Source organism: Gavia stellata, chromosome 1, assembly GCF_030936135.1.
Source record: "Gavia stellata isolate bGavSte3 chromosome 1, bGavSte3.hap2, whole genome shotgun sequence".
Taxonomy (NCBI): Eukaryota; Metazoa; Chordata; class Aves; order Gaviiformes; family Gaviidae; genus Gavia; species Gavia stellata.
Genome location: NC_082594.1, coordinates 49,838,127 through 49,857,323, shown reverse-complemented (window position 1 = coordinate 49,857,323; position 19,197 = coordinate 49,838,127).

The following is a 19,197-nucleotide window of genomic DNA, read 5'->3' as shown; positions in this document are numbered from 1 at the left end:
AACTACAAATATCAACGAAGATTGGGAATTACATGAGTTTTATTTTTCAGTAAATAAGTGAAATGTCATCTGAGATTTAGAAGTATGACTTTGAGTATTGATCTGCGTTTGTAATCAAAATTGTTTTTTATCAAATAGATATTTGCTCAGGAAGATAAGAGTGTTAAGCACAGCTGGTTATGACATTGGTCATATTTTTTTCTTTTGTTACTGTTAGTTATGAAAAGTGTGGTTCCTTAACTGCATTTAATGCAATGACATGACAAAGCCTGTCCACACATTCTGTTTTTCTCCTGAGATTAAACTGAAGGCTAATGAAATAAATTCTACTGACTTGTACTTAAAATATTGTAACTGCCTGGAGTTTGTATTGTGTAACAGACTGGTTGATAAACCAAGTGGATAAAAGATGAATATGGCACAAAGCTTATGGACAGAACCTGAAGAAAAAAGTCAAATTGTAATTAAGAAAAACAAAACAGACTATCATTGATTAGCTAGGTAAAACTAGGAAACAATAGATTCTAAAGCAGAGTAAGAGCAAATTACCTTTGGACCCAATTATGGATGGTAAAGATGAGTTTCTCCACTACTACCTACTACGCATTGAGAACAAAGGTTTGTTTGTTTGTTTGTTTTTTAAATAAGTATCAATTTACAGAAAGAATGGGACCTGAAGTGAAAATTAATTAATTTTATCTTCTCAACTATGTTCTACAGGGTATAACAGTAAATTATCCTCACAAAGTCTTCTATTGTTATAGTCTTTGAATCTGTATCACTACTTTTCCTTCTGGCAACAGGGATTTGTTGGATAACAGGTGGTAGGACACACAAACAATATTTTACAATACAGGTTATTAGCACTGTCAAGCAGATTAATATCTAGATTGGTTGAGAGTTCATAAATACTGGAGTAAAGTGTAGCTAAGAGGAATTTCTCACGAGGAAGATATAGGTTTATAACAGAATCGAAATTTTTGCACTGGCTATTCTGTGATTGTGGCTGTCCTAAGGATTAAATATTTAAAGGTATATTCTTCCCACAGTGGATGTGAATACATTATAAAAATGTAAAAATACAGTAAGTAGTCTTCCATATTTGTTTCCCTTTCATGGTTCCAGTCTGTCTCTAACCATTATGACCAACACTAGATTCAGAATACCTCAAAAGATCCTTTATTTGGTGGTAGGGGTTGGGGCTGAAAGGGTCATTTGTGGATGGTTTAACAAGATATGTCACATCCTCAAGGTATAATTCACAGCTGACTGAGAACATGGTAACTAACTTGAAAATCTTCACGGAGTGAGGATATAGAAAGATCCCTTAATAAATAGTTCAAGTTAGACACCTACATTCTAGATGGCAATCATTAAGTGTAATGAATCTCCTCAAAATGATGATTCACTATAGAAACATGATATTTGAAATGCTGAAACTCCTTAAAACTTTATTTGCAAGCAAATGAAAACATCTCTGAAAGCCACAACTCAGAAAGTAATACCATATATCCTTTAGGAATTTATTTTTTGCAGTAAGCCTATTTGTTGGTTAGGATTATTCAATACAAAAATAAATACATCATAGTTAGTAATTAAATTGATCTAGAAAAGTGGATTTACCCTGAAATGACATTGTTTAAATTTCATTTTGAGATCAATGGTATCCATAATCTGTATAATATTTACAGCAAATGGAATAAGTGAGATGTTAACTTCTTAGCATTTTGTAGAAATGTTGTCTCAAATCTGAGTTCTTCACCCGGTCTGCAAAAAGCCAATCACTACACACAGAGTTGACATATACAGTTTATTACAAATCTGTGCAGATATGGGTGCCAGGCATTTAACACAGCCAGCACACTTCCTTGTCTTAATTGCATAGCTTATATCACGCAATTAATTAGCATACTTCATAATGATTGGTTGTAAAAATTGCTGACTCTAATTTAAACAACATAAACAATTTGTGCATCCTCTAACTCATTTACATATAATATACATAAAAGTGGGGTAGGTTTTTTTCTGTTCTAATTAGCTAAGTTCACCTCAGGATACTATTTGGGCTCTCTATTTTATTTTCCTAGAGTTTGTCCTTGTGTTAATCTTTATTGTTGACTAGAGGAGATAGCTTCTATCTTTAAATGTTTAATACCATGTATATTTACATCCTTTCCACTTCTTTTTTTGATCTTGTGTTCCAGGATGTTCTATAACATAAATGCATTCATAAAGGATAATTTAATTCCTCTTTTAATATACCAGCTTTTTAAACCTCACTAATAAGCAAAAAAATCCAGGAGTGTTTGCAAGAATTCAGAAATCCTTTGATCTGTAATTAACTAACTTAGGTAGTATCACCAAAAGTTTTGCCTTGGTCATACCATCTGTTCTGTTCTACTTCTTTCTTTTTACCCTTTCTTTTTACCTTTTATGTGCATGTATCCAACTCAAAGACATGATAGGAGTTGACTGTTTTTCCAGTCACGGCTGGTCCTCACTTTGTTCTCTTCACAGAAAATGGACAGAATGAGTGACTGTCCATCCTATAGGATTCCACCTTACTTTTTCTACACCTTGCATATGCCGCTGAGTAGAGCTGGTGCATTCATTTTTCAAAAGTTGAAAGTGGGATCTACTTCACCAAACCATAGCCTTCCAGTAAGAAATAATCATCAATATTCCAGGTTCTCTTTCTCCATAGTAAATGGTACTTCTGAAACACCATTTGCTTGCTTTATTTTCAAGACATTATCTAAGATGACGCTCTTGATTTGTTAGTGATTTTTTGGGGAATGGATGCATCACGTTCTAGAAGTGACTCTCACAGCAGATTATTCATGAAGGAGATGTAGCAGTTTGATCCATTGCCTAAATTTTGGTATGCAGTGCAACCTGAGATTTGCTAGGGTATTCTGACTGAGATGCAACTGCCACTCCAGAAGAATGCAATTTTTTTCACAATATTATATCTGCTGGTCCCCTCTGGATATCTCAGCTACACTGTAGCCACTCCAGTGATGTTAGATGTATATGTCTAGGTACATAAATAGAGCCCTAAACCACTACTGTAGGTTAGGTACCTAGTTCTCAGACAGTTAAAATTAGGTAAAATTAATTGACTTTACAAATGTGATTGAGCTTCAGATTTTTAACACACACATGCAGTTGTCTTCATGCAAGCATCTACATGAAGAATAAGTATCCAGGATGTCACTGTAGTCAGTGGATATGTACTCAGTACAGAAATCTGTCACCTGAAATAATCACATTCGGTTCAGTTTCATTGCCTGAACATGGCATTCAAGGGTAATCAGGATGTCATAGAGAATCTCTCGCAGCCTGCAGCTGCTCCTCTAGAAACTCCAAACTTTCTATAGGTCCTATGTCTTATCTCTAGCCCCATGTAGACATCTCAGGTACCCTATGGATTCTCAAATGCATTTTATGTCTCTCTGTAGGCAATTGAATATATATGCTCCAGTAACTGTTCAGTTGTTAGAAGACAATTCCATGTATGTGTCTATAATCTGGAGCTGAATTGCATGTATTGTTTTGGTAGTGTATACTTGCTATAAATTCATCTATGTTTTCCGGTTACTTATCTGGTCACTTCATAAGATGGAACAGAGTTTTCTGTTGTTTCACTGATACTGTCATTTCTGAAAGGCTATACAGAAACTTCCAAATTAAGACTGTGAGCATGCCTATCTCTGACCTTTGCCTTTCTAATTACCAATTTTCTCTGTCTGATGAGGCTGAGAGTAGAATTGAGTTAGAATTAAGGATTATATCTCACAAAATACTGTAAAATATTGTAATAACATTTGTTATCAGAGGTGGAAAGGACTATATTAAAGATAGTGTTCTTATCAGGAGGGAAACTTGCAATTAAGTGCAAAGCTGGGGAGTAGAAGACTTTTGGATTATAAAACCAGAATAAATTACTCCATTTATAGATAAGCATAGGACAATCATTTTATGCTTTATAAAAATGATTCCACTAAGAAAAATGAAGTTATATTAAAGAGTTATATGCACAAGATATCTTCCATTTAGCCAGTGGACCCCTTTTTCTGTGTACAGGAGAAAACCAGCCTGTTTTTTAAAAGCAAAAATCAGCAAGTGTAATTCTTTTTCATGCTCTCCATTTTTCTCTTCTATGAAATGTATACAATGTACAGAATATATGAAAGTTTTTACAAGTGATATAAAAGCTGAAAAAGAAGAGATATACTTAATGCCTCTCTCTCTTGTCTAGTCACAGAATCACAGAATCACAGAATCACTACGGTTGGAAAAGACCTGTAAGATCATCGAGTCCAACCTGGAAAAAAACCAAACAAACAAAAAAAAAACCAAAAACAAACAAAAAAAAAAACCAAAACCCACCACACAACAACAACAAGCCACAACCCACCCAACACCACACAGCACCATGTCCATCAAGCTACATGCCACAATGCCACATCCACACGCTCCTTGAATATCTCCAGGGAGGGTGACTCTACCACCTCCCTAGGCAGCCTATTCCAATGTTTCACTATTCCAATGTTTCGTCTATTCCAATGTTTCACTATTCCAATGTTTCGTCTCATCTCGTCTATCTTTAGATTATACTTTTCTGCCCTCAGCAGTTTTAAAAACTACTGGGCCAGGAATGGCTATTTGTGACGGACCATTTGGGGAATACATTTTAGTTAAAACTGAAACTCCAACAACAACATTAGAAATGCAAGGAGAAGATGCAAAGAAGCGGTTATGGAGATAGAGGAAATGAAGATACAGAGGCTTGTGAAAAGAAATGTTCGTGTCAACAATGTTTGGATGTGAAGTAATTAGCTGGATTTCAAAATGCATGGGAAAGAGAACTGGAAGGAGTATTGTCTTTGGTAGGAGAAATACAGAAGCTCTGAATAAAAGTTAATTAGAAAAACAAAAAAAGGGGAAAGACATTGGACAAAAGTGTCATAGAAATGATAGCCTTGATTTTACCTCTTACAGCCCTTAGGAATGTAAAGATTTTGGCTAAAAGAATTAAAGATAACTAAGTTCAAATTCAAGAATAACACAGAGCACAGGACTTTTTCTTCCAACTCCTTTCTTGCTTGACCAACCTGATCTCCTTCTATGACCAGGTGACCCGCCTAGTGGATGAGGGGAAGGCTGTCGACGTTGTCTACCTGGACTTCAGTAAAGCCTTCAACACTGTCTCCCATAGTATCCTGCTAGAGAAACTGGCAGCTCATGGCTTAGACAGGTGCACTCTTCACTGGGTAAAAAACTGGCTGGATGGCTGAGCCCAGAGAGTTGTGGTGAATGTAGTCAAATCCAGATAGTAGCCAGTCACAAGCGGAGTCCCCCAGGGCTCAGTTTTGGGGCCTGTCGTGTTTAATATATTTATTGATGATCTGGAAAAGGGGATTGAGTGCTCCCTCAGCAAGTTTGCAGACGACACCAAGTTGGGTGGCAGTGTGGATCTGCTTGAGGGTAGGAAGGCTCTGCAGAGGGATCTGGACAGGCTGGATCGATGGGCCCAGGCCAATTGTATGAGTTTCAACAAGGCCAAGTGCCGGGTCCTGCACTTAGGTCACAACAACCCCATGCAATGCTACAGGCTTGGGGACGAGTGGCTGGAAAGCTCCCCCACAGAAAAGGACCTGGGGCTGTTGACTGACAGCTGTCTGAATATGAGCCAGCAGTGTGCCCAGGTGGCCAAGAAGGCCAACAGCATCCTGGCCTGTGTCAGAAATAGTGTGGCCAGCAGGAGTAGGGAGGTGATCGTGCCCCTGTACTCGGCTCTGGTGAGGCCGCACCTTGAATCCTGTGTTCAGTTTTGGGCCCCTCACTACAAGAAGGACATTGAGGTGCTGGAGCATGTCCAGAGAAGGGCGACGAAGCTGGTGAGGGGTCTGGAGCACAAGTCTTATGAGGAGCGGCTGAGGGAGCTGGGGTTGTTCAGTCTGCAGAAGAGGAGGCTGAGGGGAGACCTTATCGCTCTCTACAACTACCTGAAAGGAGGTTGCAGAGAGGTGGGTGTTGGCCTCTTCTCCCAAGTGACGAGCGACAGGACAAGAGGAAATGGCCTCAAGTTGCGCCAGGGGAGGTTTAGGCTGGATATTAGGAAAAATTTCTTTACCGAGAGAGTGGTGAAGCATTGGAACAGGCTGCCCAGGGAAGTGGTGGAGTCACCCTCCCTGGAGGTGTTCAAGGAATGTGTGGACGAGGCATTTTGGGACATGGTCTCATGGGCATGGTGGTGTTAGTTGATGGTTGGACTTGATGATCTTACAGGTCTTTCCCAACCATTGTGATTTTGTGATTCTGTGAATCAAACCATTAATGTAGTTCTAGGTACTGTAGGGTACCATGCCTGACCTGCAGTGGATGACAGCCTACTCTAAGTCCAGTGTCATATGTATTGTCCCATAAAGATGTCTTGGATAATCAAGTGGACCTTTTCCTCTGGGCAGCTTTCCAGCCACTCGTCCCCAAGCCTGGAGCGTTGCATGGGGTTGTTGTGACCAAAGTGTAGGTAGGACTCAGTGCTTTTTCTTGTTGAACTTTATACAGTTGGCCTCAGCCCATAGATCCAGGCTGTCCAGATCCCTCTGCAGAGCCTTCCGACCCTCGAGCAGATCAACACTCCCACCCAACTTGGTGTCATCTGCAAACCTGCTGAGGGTACACTTAATCCCCTCATCCAGATCATTGATAAAGATATTAAACAAAACTGGTGCCAAAATTGAGCCCTGGGGAACACCACTTGTGACTGGCTGCCAACTGGATTTAACTGCATTCACCACAAACATTTGGGTCTGGCCATCCAGACATTTTTTTACCCAGCAAAGAAAACTATTAGTCCTTAACATTCTTATACTAAATTTAAATTAGCTGTGGGTGTACAATAGTAGTGGAAATCATGAGTTAGTACTGATGGCTACAGTTCCTGATTACTCTTAGTCAATGAGGGTAACGTTATCAGGCTTGAGAGTTTCCCACAAAAAAGTTGGAACTGAAGTAGACTTCTTTCTTCTCCACATTTTCTCTTCCTGCTTGATACATTTATTCTCCTTACCTACTCCCAAGAAGAGGTTCTGGTCTGTCCCTAATACTGTTTATATTTGCCTCAGTTATCATTTCTGTGTATTTCAGAAGGTGTCCTACCTGCTTGCAGTTCTTTATTATTACCTAGTTCCTTCTTATTCTGTAATTTGGGTGCTCCTGCATGCAGCTGCATGTCTTTGTTTGCCCCTTTGGTAGTCACATTGATCATACCCTTATGGAAAAGTCTTACATTGTATCTGGCTATGTCATCACAGTTTTATGAAATACTTGTATACTGTTTTATTTACACTGTTTTAGTAGACTTAGATTTGAGTTCAAGGAAAACTAAGAATAATTATGTGTATTGGGTTTGCGTGGCAGTGCTTTGGTAGCGGGGGGGCTACAGGGGTGGCTTCTGTGAGAAGCAGCTAGAAGCTTCTCCTATGTCTGATAGAGCCAATGCCAGCTGACTCCAAGATGGATCTACCACTGGCTAAGGCTGAGCTAATCAGCAACAGTGGTAGCGCCTCTGTGATAACATATTTAAGAAGGGGGAAAAAACCGGGAAGCGGCAGCCAGAGAAGAGAGGAGTGAGAATATGTGAGAGAAACAACTCTGCAGACACCAAGGTCAGAGAATAATGAGCGGGAGGAGAGGCTCCAGGCACCGGAGCAGAGATTCCCCTGCAGCCCGTGGTGAAGACCATGGTGAAGCAGGTTGTCCCCCTGCAGCCCATGGAGGTCCACGGTGGAGCAGATATCCACCTGCAGCCCATGGAGGACCCCACGCTGGAGCAGGTGGATGCCCGAAGGAGGCTGTGATCCTGTGGGAAGCCCATGCTGGAGCCGGCTCCTGGCAGGACCTGTGGAGCCGTGGAGAGAGGAGCCCACGCTGGAGCAGGTTTGCTGGCAGGACTTGCGATCCCAAGGGGGACCCACTCTGGAGCAGTCTGTTCCTGAAGGACTGCACCCCGTGGAACGGACCCATGCTGGAGCAGTTCGTGAAGAACTGCAGCCCGTGGGAAGAACCCACGTTGGAGAAGTTCGTGGAGGACTGTCTCCTGTGGGAGGGACCCCACGCTGGAGCAGGGGAAGAGTGTGAGGAGGAAGGAGCAGCAGAAACAACATGTGATGAACTGACCGCAACCCCCATTCCCCGTCCCCCTGCGCCGCTCGGGGGGGGAAGAAGTTCGGGAGTGAAGTTGAGCCCGGGAAGAAGGGAGGGGTGGGGGGAAGGTGTTGGGTTTTTTTTAAGATTTGGTTTTACTTCTCATTATCCTACTCTGATTTTGATTGCTAATAAATTAAACTAATTTCCCCAAGTCAAGTCTATTTTGCCCATGATGGTGGTTGGTGAGTGATCTCCCTATGTCCTTATCTCGACCTACGAGCCTTTTCCTCATATTTTCTCTCTCCTGTCCAGCTGAGGAAGGGGAGTGAGTGAGCAGCTGTGTGGTGATTAGTCCGGCTGGGCTTAAACCACGACATTATGTCATACATTATTCACTTATAATTTATAGGTGTCACAGGCCTCTGTGACAACAATATGGGTAGAAATAGATTGTAAGACTAGTATAGTAACCTGGGTATCTTAGATTTTCTTGTGCTTTTTCTTTCCTGCATTTAGGTAATTAATTTACTCTAATGTTAATCAGCTAGTATCCTGTTGGAAAGAGTAAGTGTTCTATTGAGTTACTTTGAAACCTTTCCCCTTTATTTTTTTCTTGTCTTCTCTGATGCATTTTGCTTCCCACTCCGTTCTATACCCTTGGGTTATCACATTCTTCACATTTCTTTATCTATTTTTTTTCTATGTATGATGCCTGAAACTGTATTTGTTTTGACATCTTAAAAAGACTACTAATTTTCTGTTCTTTAGAAAGAAAGATGTGAAAAGGGAGTTGTTTACTAGAGAGAAAACAACAACAGCTTTTGAGTTGTTCAGATATGTCATAATATAAACAAGAAGTAAAACTATGAAATGTCAGTGAACAGACACGATCTAGGAACTGATGTATGATTGTATCGCTTTCTTCCTTTCTTTAAACTCCTATAATTCAGATCAACCAACCCCCCATTCCAACATTCAAGAAAGATGTAGAATAGCATTTATTACTTTGTAGAATTTTTTATTTTTGCAGAATAACATATTATTGGAAGCACATATGTTAGATAATTTAGGAAGCTGAATAATTTCATAAAGACTTTACCACCCAACTTCTTTTTTTACTATCAAAAGAAGAAATGTGTATACAAAGAATTTTTGAAAGACGTGATGAACGTGTCTGAATAAGATATTTCTTGGATGCCAGCAGTAAAGATTTATTATTTTAGACTTCGTTTTCTGATGATAGCTTGAAATTGGCTATAACTGCCTTGCAAAAGAAAAAAGGGCGGAAAATGGAAAAGCAGCATGGCCTCATCTATTCAACTTTTCTAATGGGTTCTTGGATCAGGAACTAATAGAATGCATACATTACTCTCTCACTGGAGCTACACTCTTTAGATGTGAGATGCTTCCTACAGCATAGGTGGAGTTAAGCAGTAAGTAATGCAGGAAGATATTCTCCACATTTCCCTTTTGGTAAAGAGATTTGTGGTAAGAAGAGGGTGTAAACTAAGATATTTATAACTTATGGAGAAGAAATCCATGCTAACTCAGTAACTTTTAGACTTTCCTCCCTCCAACATAGACAGAGGTTAGTCCTACATTTAATGGTGCTAAAATAAGATAGCATTTATGAAAAGTTTAAACAATAAACTGTGCAAGGTTAATGAGTTCTGAGTGGGTAGAAAGTTTTTTAATAGCATATGTAGAACACAATTCAGAAAGAGAAAGAAAACAATATGTGATGCTCAGTGAGGGACATTTCTTAATTTACACTGTGAGCACATAGCATGACAGTGTAGAATATGCTTTTTCCTGAGTAAGTTGTCTCACTTTACTGTGTAATCTGTAGTGTACTTCTATGATTTGCTTTGGCATGAATTGATGTTCTTTTTAAATGTACCCAAAGAGAGGTAGTTTTTTTCCCAAATGCATTAGACAAAGAATCCAGCTAATTCCCATGTAAAGGATGATACTGTGACAGTAAAGGGATAGATTCTGCAGTATTAAACATTAGTTTGTCAGGCTTTTAGCTACACACAAATAATTGAAAATGAAAACATAATCACCTCAATGTCATAAAATAAATTAAATGTGCTTGTATAAAAAAGAAGATGGTTGATAAAGTCAAGAGGTCATGAAGCAGTTTTTTATGTTAGTAAACTTTTAAATGAAAAAAGTTGATTTAAAGTATGAAAGCACACAAGTTATACTACAAAATCTCCAGACAAGTACTTCAGTACTGTAGAGATCAATATGCTAATACTTGAGAAGTTTTATTTGTTGCAGTAAAAATAGTTCTGTTTCCTGCAGTAAAAATAGTTCTTTTTTCTCCCTTCAGACTCATTTTAAGAAGCATCAGAATTAAAAAAAAACCACACAAACAAAAAAATGTACTCTGTCAATCAAGTTTATCTAAACCAATGCAGTATTCCTAACTAAACATGTATTTTAAAGTTTTCTTCCAGTCACTGCTTTGCTTCATGGGATGAGTATCTTAAAAACATACATTGTTACTATATACTCTAAGAAACACCATCCTAATCCCCATCTGTGCTGAAAACTGAATAATGAATGAAATGACACTATCCTGGAAAAAGTCTTACAGTTAGAATCGAATAAAAGTTACATTTTCTTTGACTTTCTCAGCATAACAGGGCTTGAACTTATAGCTTAATGGCATTGACTCCACAACTACAACACAATAAAACAAAGAAAGAGTAACAATAAGAATAGAATAGAACAGAATAGAATAGAATAGAATAGAATAGAAAAAAAAATTAAAAAATATAAGAATAAACCGAATATGAAAGAAATCCTTAAATGCAAAAATGGCATGTACTTCCTGAAAAACAAGAAAATAATAATGATTCCATTTTTCCAGGGTGTGTCTGCCACTAAACAGCAAAACCAAAATCCTTCCCTGCTTGAATCACAGTGGATCTTAGTTTCCAACCTATCAGACAAGGATACTTTTAAAAATGCCTGAAAGCAAATATTTTCATGGTTACAAAATTTTATTGTTGATAACTGATTTTAAAGTGTTAATCTGAGATACTTTTCTTTTCCTTCATTTTCATAGCCCTATGAAGAGTAGGTAAACAGAATTTTCTTTGATAGTTTACAGGCTAATCGATATATTTGTTAGTTTCAGCAAAATCCCATGGAACCCAAACAAATAAGTCAGCTGCTTAGAAGAAGACAATCTGTTATTTAGCTTAAAACTTGTACTGATCCAATAAAATCAATGCATGTCAAAATTCTTAAATCTGGCTTTAGGCGAAACACTTTTTTTTAATTTACTTACTAAAAAAGTAGTTATTCAGGAACAGAAGATCTAATCAATTTCTATTTTAATCTTATAATAGTTCATTAAATTCATTACAAGAAAAATAAATGTAGTTAATAGGTGATGTTTTCTAACTTCATCACACCACTCATGCTGAAGTCCTGGGGATGTAGTCATCTTAATTGGAAGGCTGTTTTTTCTTGATGTTACGCTGTATCTTCTTTTATGTAGCAGTTTGTTTACCTGTTTTGTTTTCACTTGTCCTGCTGAAGTGAAAGGGGGAGGCATAATGTATTCTCTAAAACTGAGAAATACGGCAGAAAAAGAAGAAAATACATGGTTCTATTCAGCCCAAGATAACTGAGAAGACAAACTAATAATCTTAACCAATTTCCATCATTTCACATATGTCAGTTCAGAATTGAACTAGGGCAGAAGTGCAGCTTGATTATTCTGGCTTGTCTCCAAATGGCAACTTGCAAAGCATCAGTAACTGAATCTCAGATTATTACATGGATATATCCCATAATGTCACATTAAATTGGTCATCTGTGATGACACACTTGTGGGGTCTTTGACCACTGACCAAGTATTGCCTGGATTTACAGTTTTGCATTCAAATATAACTTGGAATTAAAATATCTTATTATATATGTCATCCCTCCAAATAGATTTCTTTCTTCACTAAAAATTGTATTAATAACAATAATAATAAAGATGATTATCATCATAATAACATTTCTTTAAAGCACTTGTGTGTATGCATGTGTGTCTCTTAGGTGGATTTTTTTAGATATAGCAGATGCAGCTGAGGACCTCATCTAGACACGAGTATGATCAAGGGTATTATCTACGTTGAGACGTTAAACATAAAAAGAAACCACACAAAATGTGTCTTACTAGAATGAACATTTCCACTAATTACATTAATATTACAGGTCTAACAATAAGCATTCAGTTTCTAGCAGACATTCTGGTAAGTTTTCCAGTGACATCATAAAATATTGCATTCGGTTTATGTGGCAAGGTTTCGAGGTGGGACACAACCCGTGCTGGAGCAGTCCTTGTAGGACTGCAGCCCATAGGAAGGACACACATTGGAGAGTTTTGTGAAGGACTGTTTCCTATGGGAGGGACCCCACGCTGGAGCAGAGGTAGAGTGTGGGGAGAAAGGAGTGGCAGACACTGTTATGAATTGACCACAACCCCCATTCCCCATCCTCCTGCACTGCTCAGGGGAGGTAGAAGAGTTAGGAGTGAAGTTGAGCCTAGGAAGAAGAGAGGGGTAGGTGGAAGGTGTTTTTTAAATTTGTTCTGATTTCTTATTATCTTACTCTGTTTAATTGGCAATAAATTAAATTAATTTTCCCAAGTTGAATCTGTTTTGCCTGTGATGGTAATTGGGTAAGTGATCACCATGTCTTTATCTCAACCTATGAGCTTTTGGAAGTATTTTCTCCCCCTGTCCTGTTGAGGAGGGGGAGTGATAGAATGACTTGGTGAGCACCTGGTGGCCAGCCAAGGTCAACCCATCACAGATATGAATAAATTCTCCTTATTAACAATAGGTCTGTATAAATACTGCATTTGGACATATCTTTTGCATAGCAGTACTCAAAGAAAGGTTCACTGAAATTAGCAATCCTTTCCTCTTGGCTAGTCAGTTTCTCTGAGAAGGTGTTTGAAGTTGGGTGGTTGAAAGATAAATAACTAGTCATTTAACTTAACATTTCCTCTTTTTTTCTGTTTTGTGCTGCACACGTAATTTCTACGCACTTTCATAGTTTCCTTAATGCTTGTTTTAATCCATATAATATTTTCTAGCATTTATTACATGGCCATTTGTTAAGACTGTTCTAATGAAAACTTTATCAGTGTGTTTAATCTTCAGAGAAGGCCATTGTATGTTTGTAACTTGTACACATTTATGCTTGTAACTCAAAACACAAAAAAGCAAAAAATGCCTCAAAATAAAAAAAAAGTGTTGTTATATTCAACGACAGGATTGCAGATGTGACTAATACAGTATATATAAATTAATGTAATTTCTGAACAGCATAAAAGGACCTAAAGCTTATATGCTGTAAAAAAGAGGCACAGCAGAAGACAGGGAATGACAAAGTGGTTTCATTTTGGAAATACCGTGTTCTTGCTGTATTCCCCAACTGACAGACTAAATCGTGCAGTAAGTGAAAAACTCAGCCTTAAGTACAGAAGCTCCAGTGGCAGCTCCTTAAGAAACTGCTGACTGTATTTCTCAAAAGAAAAGGCTATGACTTGTAAAGACACACAAGATCTGAAAGATGTACCCTTACCATAATGAAGACTCAAGAGGTCTGAGGAAAACAGACAAAACATGGGATGCCAGAAGCCATCACTGAAAAGCTTTTACTTTCAGGTGATCTCAGTCACTGTTGTTGGTAACAGATGACAAAAGATCAAATTGAGAAGCTAGTGGGAACCCTCAGATTTAATAATTACCTGTTTTTCACAGTCAGTATATACTGCATACCTTGCCGACAGACTATCTGACCTTTAAATTAAATCTGAATAATTACAAAGATCTTTGGAACACAATGTAATTTTAATGTGAAAGCTAACTATCCTAAAGCGATCCTTTACCGATACCTTTAAGCAAAGCAAGATGACAGAAAAGCTTTTATTGTTGACACACTGAAAACAATTTTGTCTTATATTTTAAGACTAGCACACGCTACTATTAGACAATACATATTGCTTGACACAGTAATTAAAGATTCGTTTCTTTGAGGTCGCATAGCCTAAATAGTGAACAGACACATCTCTGAGATATTTAAAATACATCTAGTGAAAAAGAAATATATGTATATATTATTATGATTAAATTCCAATATTTGGATTCAAAGTGTATTTTTTGAACAAAAAATAAGAAAAATATTTTGGAAAAAGAAAAAAGAGAATGAGAAATTGATTTTAAAGTTTCAATAGAGTGGTTGAAACTGATATTTTTGTTTAATACTGATGACTTCTTTTTAATTGTGAAAATTGTGTATGAAGACATAGCCAAGAAATGAAAAAAAGTTTTTGAGTAAATTATTCTTAGCTAACATTTTTGGAAAAAAGAAAAAAGTGTGCTAAGGTATTATAGCTATTACATTGGGAAGACTGAAAAAATTACTAACCAATAAGGTTTGTAGGCTAGGTATTCCTTGATATTCAGGGGGAAAAAAACCAATACTGCAATTTTTCTTTTTATTTTATTTTTGTTAAATGGTCATTGAACTAAAATCTCACATCTCTCTCAATAAACTTTAGATAAATTTAGTAACAATGAATTCAGAAAATGAAAGTTAGAGTTGCCACTGGCTGGAAATCCTTAGATAAATACATTGAAATAATAATTATTTATTAAAGTAATAAAATGCAAGAAGCTGTATATTGGAAGTTAGCTCCAGTAGGAGCTTCTGTTTGAAACAATGATACTAAGCATGAAATATATTCTTAATGCATATGAATGTGTTGAAATTTTTCCATGTAGGCAGCTGATTCAAAGCAGAGGAAGACATTGCAGTGCAATTTAAATGCAAACCTTTCAAATAGAAAGAGATATTTTACAAACTGACATATTACCAGATCACCAGCATGGGCACAGAACCGTATATTTTGTCCTTTTTTTTCTTATTTTCTACCCAGCATGAACTACTGTAGTAATCAATCCACCTCTATAACTATTAGCTCTTTAAAATGTTGAATTGTTTTATTAAAAAGAAAATGTAATGCATCTATTAAGCTTGAGGACTACAGTTGCACTGGGTGTAGGTGTCAAGGTGTTGGTAGCAGGGGGGCTGCAGGGGGGTCTCTGTGAGAAGAGGTCAGGGGCTGGCCTGCGCCAGACACAGCTGTTTCCAGTCAGCTCCAACAGACCCACCTCAGGACACAGCTGAGCCTCTCAGCCAAGATGGTGGCACCCCTGTGGAAACATGTTTAAGAACAGCCAAATTGCTGCACAGCAGTGAGGAGTTGTATCGGGTTTGTGTGGCAAGGTTTTGGCAGCGGCAGGGCTGCAGGGGTGGCTTCTGTGAGAAGCTGCTATAAGCTTCCCCCATGTCCAACAGAGCCAGTGCCAGCCAGCTTGAACACAGACCTGCTGCTGGCCAAAGCCGAGCCAACCAGCAACAGTGGTAGTGCCTCTGTGATAACATATTGAAGGAGGGGAGAAAAATTGCTGCACAATTGCAGCCGGAGAGAGGAGTGAGAACAGGTGAGAGAAACAACTATACAGACACCAAGGTCAGTGAAGGGGGGAGTGAGCGAGCAGCTGTGTGGTGCTTAATTGCTGGCTGGCATTAAACCATGACAGTTGTATAAAATATTTCATCAAAAATTAAAAAAAATAGGTAAAATAAATAATCACAGGAAATTATTTTAAGGCAAATCATTACACAAATGACAGATTTCTTATTGTAGAAGTGAAATCATGACACTGTTATTTTAGGTAATTTCAAAGATTAATCAAAATAAATGGTATGAATTTATTCATGTGTGACTCGGGACTCCTGGGAAATCTCTGTGGAATTTGAGAATGACTGCTGCTGGCAGGTAAGCATAAGCATAGCTCTACCAGCTTATGATGAGCTCTGCCAGCTACCCTTGATCACAGGGTGCTGACAGCCTGTGTTCGAGCTGACCCCTGGTTAGAGAGGGTAAAGGATCCTTTTTCCCCGTGCTAGGGAGAGGCCTGTACAAAAGCCAGGCCCAGTGCACAGCCCTCACAGGCAGCCAAAAGATGTGGTAGATTCTGTAAGCCTTTCATGCAGGAGGGTACAAAGAAGAAGCCAGCAAACTTTCTCTGTTAAACATACACATCTTTAACTACAATAGAGTGCAGTCCCCAGGCACTGCTCCCTTTGCTATTAGACTCTTGCCCAGATAGACCTTCAGAAAGAGGATGGAAGTTTGCAAGTCTCAGACTGCAAGGAGTGCCTGGGGCCTCTTTCTGAGGGTAGCGCAGATGATCTTCCAGCCTGCAGGACATGTGCAGTTTTCAAGGAACTTTGCTGCCTGGTGAAAGAGCTGTGGGAGGAGGTCACCAGACTTCACAGCATCAGTAAGGATAAGAGGTTGACCAGATCTTTCTAAGACCCTGCAGCTTCAAGAGCCCAAAGCTCCAACTGTAGTGGAGGGGTAGGAGGAGCTTTTCCCTATGAAGTCTGAGAACTGAAACTCCCATCATGGTTAATGCTGGAAGCTGGTGACTCCTCACACCAGGAGGAAGTCTCCTATCCCAGCTGATAACTTGCAGTTAGAGAATAGCTTCACCATGTTTGTGCTGCTGGTCTTGGCAGAAGGGCTTCAATTTCTATGACCGTGGGACTTTGAGGCTCAACAGCTGCTTGGAAGAGACAAGATCATCTTGACTAAGTGTGGCAAAAGTATCTCTGACAATAGGCTGGCCAACCTGGTAAGGAGAGCTTTAAACTAGGAATGATGGGGAGGAAGAGATTCCTCCTCAAACAAGAGAGGAAGTTCTGAATGGGGTAGGCAAGCCAAGAGCCCAGAGTGATAGGAACAGAAAGGACATTGCAATCAACAACCAAAGGTGAAATGTATCACTTCAAGGCATGTGAGGAAGGAAGGCCTGCAGAACAGCTTTTTGGGGAAAGCTCTCATGACGGTTCTGGGGAATCAACACCCTTGGGTGCCTGTCCAAAACACCTCTACACTAATGCATGTAGCATGGGGAACAAACAGAAATTACAGTCTGTGTACAGTTACAGAGCTTTGACCTCACTAGGATCATGGAAACATGGTGGGATAGCTCACATTGCTGGAGTGCTGTGATTGATGGATGGATACAGGCCCTTTAGGAAAGACAGGCTGTGAAGTGAAGAGGGCAAGAGACCCTTTATATGACAGCATGGCTGCAATGCATGAAGCTCTGCCTGAGGATGAATGAAGAACCAGTCAAGAATTTTTGGGCCAAAATTAGTGGGCAGACTGATGTATTGACTGTAGACCTCCAGATCAGGAAAATTATGTAGATGATGTCTTCTTCAAACAACTGGAAGAAGCTTCCCATTCACACGCCCTTTTCCTCATAGGGAACTTGAACCACTCTGATATCTGCTGAAAAGACAATATAGGAGTGCACAAGCAATCCAAGGGACTTCTAGAGTGCACTGACAGTAAGTTCCTGACACAAGTGACTGAAGAACCAACAAGGAAAGGTGCTCTGCTGGATGTGATGCTTAAGAACAGGAAAGAACTGTTTGGGGATGTGAAAGTCAGGGGCAGCCTTGTCTGCAGTGACCATAAGGTCATGGAGTTCAGGATCCCAAGAGGATGAAGCAGGGCAAAAAGCAGGACCACAGAGATGGATTTCAGCAGAGCAGACCAATCTCTTTAGAGATCTGCTGGGAAGAGTCACTTGAGATACATACCTGGAGACAATAAGGGTCCAGGACAGCTGGCTGATATTCAAGGGTAACCTCTTCCAGGGTCAAGAAACATTCATCCTCACAAGTAGGAGACCAAGCAAAGATGGCAGGAGGCCTGCATGGATGAACAAGATGCTCCCAACTGAATGCGGACATAAAAAGAAAATGTACAAGATGTGGAAGCAAGGGCAGGTGACTCAGGAGGACTATGGAGTTGCTGTCTGATCAGGCAGTTAAGAGGTTAGGAAAGTCAAGGCTGACCTGGAATTGAATCTGGCAAGGGATGTGAGGGGTAGCAAAAGAGGGTTCTACAAGTACATAAACAGAAAAAGGAGGACTAGGAAAAATGTGAGCAGGAGGACTGGTAACAAATGACACTGAAAAGACTGAGGTACTCAATGAGTTCTTTGTCTCAGTCTTCACTGGTAAGATTTGCTTTCAAGAAACCCAGTCGCCTGAGACCAGGGGGAATATCTGCAACATGGAAGACTTAACCCTCTGTAGAGGAGGACCATGATAGGGACACTTATGTCCAATTAAACTGGACATACATAAGTCCATGGGGCCTGACAAGTTGTACCCACAAGTAAGTGCTGAGGGACCTGGCTGATGTCATTGCAAGCACACTCTTGATTATCTTTGAAGGGTCATGGGAATTAGGAGAGCTTCCTGAAGACTGGGAGAGAGCAAGTCACTCCCATCTTCAAAAATGACAAGAAGGAAGACCTGAGGAACTACAGTCTTGCCTCAGTCTCTGGGAAGGTGATGGAGAAAATCCTCCTGGAAAGCACTTCCAAACACATGAAGGACAAGAAGGTGATTGGGATTAGTCAACATGAATTTATGAAGGGGAAGTCATGTTTGATCAACTTGATAGACTTCTAAAGTGAGGTGACTAGCTTGGGGGAAAAGGAGAGAGAAGGGTAAATAAGGTTTTTAGTTTAGTAAAGCTCAACTTTAGTGAGGCTTTTGAAACTGTCTGCCATAACATTCTCATAGAAAAGCTGACAAAGTATGGGTTAGAAAAATGAACAGTGAGATGGATTGAAAACTGACTAAAGCTGGGCCCAGGTTGTGATAGGTAGGACAAAATCCAGTTGGAGACAAGTCACTGGTGGTGTACTGCACAGCTCAGTACTGGTGTTAAAACTATTTAACTTCTTTATTAATGACCAGAACACTGTGACAGAGGCTGTAGATTTTGGGGGGAGTGACTGAGAAACCAGATTGTTGTGCCACCATTCAGATGGATCTCAACAGGCTGGAGAATTTGGCAGGCAGGAATCTCAAGAAGTGACTCTCAAAGGGAAATGCCAAGTCCTGCACCTCAGAAGGAAT